Genomic DNA, 9,459 nt, shown 5'->3' on the forward strand with positions numbered 1-9,459 from the left:
AAAATTTAACAGTTATGTCTACACATATTTTTCAAATTATTAATTATCTCATAATCTATACTATGACCTTAGAAATAAAACTTACTTCAAAGATACAGACATCGCATATCAATTGAATTAACAATAAAATGGACGCATAACAAAAAAAGATAATCAAACTTCGATTAAAATAAAAAAAAAACTGTGAAAATCAGACTGTTGCAATATGTCATATAAACATTTAACTCATTTTGGGTCCCTTTTCTGTATTCATTTTGGAAGCATTGCGTGAGTGGGTAGATTCCTCATTCCTCATTCCTCATACGACCCATATATACTGTGACTTGCTGCTGAATCTTTGTCCGATATTAAGACCATCTACTGTTTATGTAAAGTTTTGGCAGTACCGAGAGTGTTTGCCGGTAAACAGTGTCCGCTCTGCTCACTGACTTTTGACAACGCTACAGTTCATCTTTATTCTGAATGTACATTCTACGACACCCTAAGACAAACTTTCATGGAAGATATTCAATCTGAACTTGACCTTTCTATTTTCAATTTCATTGAAAATTTGGATCATTCCTCCTTCACCCGTAGTGTTTTAGGAGCCAGTACAGGAATCCCCTTCACCAGTGTTGCAGACCAAAGACAATTCTTTATAAAGTCAATCCAATATGTTGTACGCGTTACGCGATGCCTTTTGTGAACCATTGAAGTTAACCAACGTTACTGAACCGCGCGGCTTTATAACTTATTCATAAGTTGTATATTCCAGCAGCGAGCTCCGACCTATTTAACTTTTATTTTCATTATTCTTTTCTTTAGTTTTTGTGTGGCTTTGATTGTATTCAATATCCTCTAACGGGGGAAATAATGCTTGATGATGATATTGTACGGAAACATTCCACATACAAATATTAGGCAAACCATAGATATTAAGGTTACGTTTCTTAGAATTAGATAAACAAGTTAAGATCATTTCTCAAAATGGAAACTACTAACAGGGTGTCAGTTTAAGATATATTGTTACCGTTTTTTGTTGTCTTGTCCATAAACCGAAAGCGTTTTTAGTTTTAACCATACAAATTCTAAATGAACGTCAGTTTAAGATATATTGTAACCAACTTTTTGTCTTGGCATAAAAACGTAAACGTTCTCCAAGTCGGAAATTTTTATTAATGCTAATATGGAGAGTAGAAACAAAAGAAAGGAAAAGTAGATGTGTTATTTAAAAATAAAAATGCAATAATTTAAAGAAAACATAGCATGACACATTATCTTATTTCATCAAAATCTTAAATATTATATGGAAATACATAATACCAATCAACAATATCGAGAAAGAGTTTTTGATTTATTATAATAGTTTACATTAAAGGGAAACAAAGGTTTAAAACTATTTTATTTCATGTGTCTGGGTGTAAAAATAAAAATCGTTGAAAACCGTTGGAATCGTTAGAACCCTATTTTGTAATCCCCAATGAATCGAATAACTTGAACGCAAAACAAGCATGAAATTCAAATTTCTTTGGACATGTGCTATATGTTGCTTCCGGTTTGTTCTATTCTAGTGTGAAAAATCAAAAGGATTTTTTTATTAAACTACTTGTACAAGGCTTTTCTCCGTCATAATCTTTGTATTTTAGCCATAGTATGGTCTTTGAAGCAGAGTAGGCCAGACAAATAAGTTTATGTTTGCTTTGATATATTTTGAAAATTATTATTTTACCTGAAAAGCAAATGATTTGATATGGATTAAAGATCAATTCGAATGTTTGGTTTCAATAAAAAAAGTCAACAACGATGTTTACAGAAATTTAGAATTCGGCTGAAACGAAATTGAAACCAGGAAGAATAAAATATAATGAAGAATATACACATATCCCCTGGCCGGAAAAGATTAAGATAGCCCATTCTTCTATCTCCTCAATATTTATAAAAGCTGCATAAATTTCCTCTATTAAGCTTTAACTTCCTCTCATAGATGTATTTTATCATCGACTCTCTCACAACTATCACATCGGCCGATACGTTGTCATTAAATCAAAACTGATAGCATTGAAGTGATAAATATATCATTGCCAGATGTCAAAATAACATAAAAGTTCAATACTGAGAGAGCTATAAATCGTTAAGACGTGTTCAGTAAGAGAAACCTTGAGATTTTCTTTTTTCTAGGCCATGGTATAGCATAAAATTAATGTTAACTAAAGTGCCTAACGTGTCTGCGCGACAAAATATGTGTTTAGTGCTATGCTATGATAGCTCTCACGCACCTGTTATGTAACGACTAATTAATATTATTACCTATTTGAGATTTTTTTTTCTAAAATATATATCAAACTTCATGTATCGAGTCTTGTGAATGATTATCCATACTCCATGTACAATTCTCGTTGTTGATAACTGTTTAAAGTCAATGAGTATATACAAAAGCATATCTTGTGCATTACATGCAATGTTGCATTTTTAATGTTTATTCTTTAAACGCAAATGTACTCTTGGGCTTTCGATCAACAATGATGTTGTTCCTCTATTACGTAAGCAAATTTCTTATAAACTATTTCGTGATTCGTTCTTTAAATCAAGACCATTTCAGCAATTGGTGATATTCAAACCGAATCAATTTGTTTGATATAGTTATTGTTAAACAAGCTTTCAATTTTCGTTTATAAACATTATTTTGTAAGCATGACATTATCGTCAATATAACGACCACAAAATTAACAAACATGAAAGTATAAACGATAAGTACCACGAAGTAAAGTAAATGGTATCATTAAGGGCAATTGGTTATAAACTATACTCATCCTGTTCCCTGTTCAGTTTTTTATAATCGTTTTGGTCTATATACATTGTAAATAGTTCAAAACTTCTATGTACAATTTATTTATTCAGTGTGTCTTTTTAAAGTTTTTGAAAAAACCGTTTGTTAACGATGATTTAGTTCGTACGATAGAACAGTCAATTTGACGATTGTCAATTGATGTTTCCCATGTTAGTAATAATGACGTCATAATGATCACATCTTAAATGGCATTCAGTGCCTGATCACTTCGGCTTGGTAAATTTATTTAGTAATATTGACAAGGGAATGTAAACGTCCATTATAAAATTACCCCCTTCAGTCTATCGTCTCAGATACAGATAGGATTACATCCTGTTTAGATAGTAGGTAACATGATTATCCAATTCAGCAAGGCTGTTTACTCTACTCAAATACAACCACGAGTTAATTATCCTCTTTACTGTAATCTGACTCACCATCATAAAAATAGGGTGTCAGTGTGCTTGATGTTTTGTCCCTTACATAATTTGTTATGTTCAGCATTTCTTGCTAAAAACTAACTTTATCTTCATTAAAATGTAACAAATAAAACTAATGGGTTATACTTCATATTTTCATCTCAGTGAACCTTAACAACACTTACAGGAAAAAAGAACTTGATTTAGCTAAAAATGTTGTCGCACCGGTGAATAAAGTAAACATATTGAAGTAAAACAGGTGAAATTACACATCTCTACAAAGTTTAAGAAATGCACTTTTTTAACTTATTTTCTATATGGCAACTTGCTACAAATGGAGCTTTTTTAAATCACAAAATCTTTTTGATTTTTCAATGCGACAGAAACCTTACCAGAGCATATCCTTAATACAAATATGAAATAAGACTTGCGTTGTACTTAAATGTTTAGTGATTACGCAAATCAAATGCTCAGAAGAGGTGAAATAGTTTGTCGTTACGTTTGTTGGGGAAAGTTCGATTTTAGGATGGTTAAGAAACAGAGCCTAAAGAGTATTAAGTAAATCCGATTGGTGTTTGTAATTCATTCAAATAAGATACAAATCTCTATTGTTGAATATTTCTCTTTTTCTTACTAAGTTTATACACTATGATTTTCCGGCACAGTTTATCTTTTCAATCGGATTTATCGATATTTATGATTGACATAATCTTACATGGGCCTATCGGGTGGTCATAGGTATTAATTTGCTTCTATACCATAAGAAAATTGACGAAATTCCATTTCTTTTCAAATATTTTTATGATGCTATCATCACCGGAAATCGCTTTGTGTCAAAATCGATGACAATATAGCCATGGTTACTTCGCATGTAGTGATGACGTCACGTAATTATCTAGCGCGTGTGAGCTGTCTTACATCCCTTGTGTCACAGGGGATGGGACCGGATTAGGGTAACTGCAGTTACCCATAATCACACATGGCGACGGTACAAAAATACGAGAAAATTGTACTGTCTGTTCACAGAATAGACGGATATCTTTCTTGCATAACCGCCGTAAACGTGTCTGCTAACAATATCAACCAAATTTAAAGCGTAAGTCATACGCACAAAAATCCACAGACGTTGGAATCAAGCATGTAAATTACCAATGATTAGGGTAACTCAAAATTACAATTTTGCCGTGATTAGGGTAGCCTTAACATCATGAATAGGGTAGCTCACCAATACATTTTTCAATAGCGAAACTTAAAATTCTAGTTGTCTTTAGGATTAAGTTTACCAACTACACGTACATTTAATAGCATAAGCATTCTTGACATTGATATTTAAAATGTTAAAGTAAAATGATCCTTTTGTTTTGCTGTTTTTAACAGGACCATTCGTCCAGGTTTTCTTATTTACATATATATTTAATGTATTGACTCAGACTCGTATAAAAATCTAAGAGTTTGATCATTTTTGTACTGTAGTTTAAGGGTCAATACACATAAATCATAAGTCCTAAAAAACAACAATTAAACAGTAATATGGTGGATTTGTCAAAAAATTCTGATTGAGTAAAATGTATTACAGAAAAGAAAGCATCAAGTGTGGTAATGGGAAAATCATGCTTATATGACAAAGATATGCAGAATAAGACGTGCCTTGCTATGGGGACATGACCGTTTAATAAAACGTTGTTCTGATGGTCTGTGAATGATCATCAATATTACATAAATATTGGTTCTTACAAGTATATCGATCTCGATAACATTTTTCCGAGTGTCTTTAATCTACAACAATTTTATTCCTTTATCCGCCGCGCAGTGTTTCAGCTAGGATCTGAAAAGGGCAGGGCGCTGGGCAAAAAAGGGTTTTTTTTCGCGGCATAACACTTTTAGGGCAATTTATATACGACATACAGCTAATATCAGAAACAACTGTATAATATGTATATCATTGCATCATCAATGATTCTAATATCATTACCTATATTATGGCATCAAGTAGACTTTGGGAGCGTTTTGTGAATTCTCCAAAATGTCTGAGACATAGAAAGAAAATGTTGACTGTTTTGATAATGATTCGTTTAATTTTTATTTGGATTAACATATACAGGATGCCACAATATCTGCTTTGATTTAGTTATGTATTTATCTCTGTACTCTCTGCTGATTCCTTAAGTCTTACTTCAAGAAACATCTTCCATATATTTGTCTTTGCAACGTGTGTTGTCATTTACAAAGTCCATTCAGTCTCGCATCAAGTAACATTTACCAAATAAGTATCATAAATTGCCACAATTTGTCTTAAGTGATCATGTGTTTATCATTTTGTTTCAGAATTTAGTTCTATCCATGAGCTTGAATGGATTTACAGAATGAAAAGAGAAGAAACAAAATTCTTTCAATTAAATTAAATTCATTTAACAACAAGTAAATTAAATTCATTTAACAACAAGTAAATGTTGAAAACAATGTATCAACATACAGCTCCTTGTAATCTCACCATGCACTCAGTAGACATACCTGTACATCTCTCAGACATTACATGTTATCAATATTAAAAAAATACACACTTTCATCCATGATATCAAGAAGTTAATAAATTGAAATTTAAAAAAAAATACATATATAAAAATTGTAACAAAGTTGCATGTCCAAATTAAGTAGTTGACAACAATTGTAATTGACTTCAAAAATAGTTCTTTGATAAAAGTATGTGTATATATAACCTAGGAAATTTGTAACACATATACAAAATCACTGACACACAATAAAATAAGGCTGGTTGTGAGGTGTTCATAAGTGAAGCTAGCGCTGGACATCAGGAGTAACTAGTCCTCAGCATCAGATTTGTCATCTATGGAGTAGAAGGAAGCTCTACAAATTAAAAAGAAAGCAAAAATATTAAACAATTGGACCATTATTCAAGTTTTATTCTTAATGTTAATTATTTGAAATTGCATGTCTCTGAATTAACGTTTAAGATAGGCCTACTGGTCATGAAATAAATAAGTATTTTATACGCAGTGAACGAAAAATACGGCTTATAGTAATACTTTTTGTTCAAATTAAGTTTGAATAAATGTATAGGATTAAATGAGGAATTCGATGACTGAAATAACTCCGTGTATTTTGATGATTTGTGCCTGGACTTAACGAAGCCATGCCTCACGGCTCGCACTACCAGAAAATGTATAATTAAACAACAAATTACGCAAGATATCAATTCCAAAGTGTTATCGGTGGCATAGAATAATAATTGCCAATTCAAAATCTCGCTTCTTGATCGATAAAGCTTCTTATTTTGTGAATTTATTTACTTTTTGCACATCAAAGCAATCGAGGCAAAAATGTATCAAAATACATGACGAAAATTGCATATAACTACATACCTGACCATCCACAAAAGATCGTGACATTTCTTTGCCGATTTGTTGAGTTCTTGGCGAGATAAAAACATTGTAAATTTGTTTATTTTGAGTCGGAAGTTGAAGACATCAATGATATGCGCGAGCAAACAGGAAGCAGAAAGTTGTGTTAACTAGACTTGCTAAATCCCGAATTTGAGCCGACGATATCGGGACAGTATGGGGAAATAAAAAAAAGGGACAGTGCGATGGGAAAAGGGGTAGGGCGTTAGGAAAAAGGGCAGGGCGCTGGGAATTAAGGGCAGGGCGCCGCGCCCCGCTAACCCGACCTAGCTGGAACACTTAGACTTTCGTGAATATTCACGGCCACCTAACCTGAGGTTTGCCGAGAGTTAGACTTTCGTGAATATTCACGGCCGTGTAACCTGAGGTTTACCGAGGGTTAGACTTTCGTGAATATTCACGGCTGTGTAACCTGAGGTTTACCGAGGGTTAGACTTTCGTGAATATTCACGGCTGTGTAACCTGAGGTTTACCGAGGGTTAGACTTTCGTGAATATTCACGGCCGTCTTACCTGAGGTTTACCGAGGGTTAGACTTTCGTGATATTCATGACCGTCTAACCTGAGGTTTACCGAGGGTTAGACTTTCGTGAATATTCACGGCCGTCTAACCTGAGGTTTACCGAGGGTTAGACTTTCGTGAATCTTCTCCCAATAAAAAAGGTAGATATAAAAACCTGTTTTGGAAAAGATGTTTTCAAACGTTGGTGTAAACTTACTATAAAGTGTGAAAACATTAGAGAGAAAAATGTTAATTATCTTAAAGTTCCTATTTGGCATAATAAATCAATAAAAATTAGCAATAAAAGCTTTTTTTTTATAAAGAATGGTTTCAGAAGGGTGTTGTAGTCCTGAATGATATGATAAAAATAGTGAAAATGGTGTGAATTACAGTTTATATGAGTTTAATCAGAAATTTAATATGCATACAGATTTTCTTACATATCAAGGTGTAATCAAGGCCATTAAAAAAACTTTTTTCATCAAAATAAATTCCCAATAGGAATTTAATGTACCAAGTCATCCCAAAAATTTCGAAATATTTGTTAAGCATAAAAAAGGAGCAAGTGATTTTTATAAGGTACTTTGCCAGAATACTACTGTTGCTACAGGAAGAAAAAAAAAGGATGATATTTTTGGTTTTGACAATCAAAAATGGAGACAAAAATACATCATTCCTTTTATCAGCACCAGAAGCACAAAATTGCAGTGGCTTCAGTTTAGAATTAATCAGTATATTTTAACCATAAATTCATACCTGTTAAAATAGGTCTTGTAGACACTCCTTACTCTCATCAGTGTACAACTGAAATTGAGACTATAGTTTATACATTATAGGCTGTGAAAGTGTTCAGAATTTCCTATCAAATTTTGAATCCATATTAGATATGCTTTTAATTCCATTTACGTTTAATAAGGAATCTTTCATTTTTGGACTCTCTAACTGTAAAAATTATACAGATAATGTTGTCATTTTAGTACTAAAGTCTTCAAATTGGTTTATCAATGAATGCGTTTAAAAATCTTTTGAAGGATATGTACAGGACTGAAAAATACATTGCAACCACCAAGGTTGAAACACATATTATGAAATTTGTCAATGAGTGGAGAAAATGGGAAAAGTTTTTAGAATATAATAGATAATTTTTAAACTTTTTCTCTTAATATACTTTAATTGCTTTTTTGCATGATCTTTGTGTTGTATCTAATCTTTTAACATATGATTTTATAAATCTCATTGAGAATGATGAGCCTTGTCAGTCCATTGCCTCTTCTTCTTTCTCTCGGTTCTTTCTGCTATTCTTCTTTTTTACTTAATCTCTTTTTTTGCTTTTCTGAAAGGGTGCATCTTGCAAATTTTTGTCATTAATCGTTCAATTAAAACTCAAGAAAGTTACTATTATATTGTATAGGGAATACCTGGTACTGTAAACCACTTTGTCTACACGGCAACTATTTTTTTTCTCCTTTTCAGATATGACATAATTCAGTCGAGTGATTATATATATTTGAAAACACGTAATAACTAATTAATATATATAATGCATATATATATATATATCTACAGAGACAGTAAACTAAATAACGTGGTTTACAGTATTAGAGAAATTCAAAGTTTATAAATGAATATTACGATTTAAATAATAAATATTGAATATCACATGTAAATGCTTTTTGTACCCATGTAAAATCTCTTCAAAAATAAAAAAAACTACAAAAAAAGTTAGATATTTTCCTGCCGACTCTCTTAGTAGGGACTGATCATTTTGCTGTCCCTGTAATTTCCCAAAAATAATGATGAAAACTACAAATAACCGAATTAGAAAAACTAGTCAAATGTTGATTTACTAAACTTTGTACTTTGTCTAATTGATAAAATCTGTTTAACTCGGTGCACCATGACAAACAAGTATCTAAATAATTCTAAATCATCTTAAAATATATTATATTGCTGGACAACCTTACTGAAAATACACACAGGTGTAGCCTTCTTATTTTATTGGAATATGTTTCTCTTTTCTTTATATTTTGTATTTTATTCAGCAATAATACCTTGATATAATAGCTTACTGTACGTCATCGAATTCATGCTATCAATGTCATGAGCTACTACAGTACTTTTGCTTCGGACTGCAATTTAATGTCGACGTCTGCGAAACAGAAAGCAAACTTTAACACTACTATTGTAAATATATATTTCCTAACTCCTTTTTAAAGGTCGTGTCGATTTCTAAAGCGTGTGATTTCGGATAGCGAATAAAAATAATTCATTATTTATGCTGAGTTTGAGTAGAATTCATTACAGAAATGCCAAA

The sequence above is a fragment of the Argopecten irradians genome, chromosome 2 (genome assembly GCF_041381155.1).
Source record: "Argopecten irradians isolate NY chromosome 2, Ai_NY, whole genome shotgun sequence".
Taxonomy (NCBI): Eukaryota; Metazoa; Mollusca; class Bivalvia; order Pectinida; family Pectinidae; genus Argopecten; species Argopecten irradians.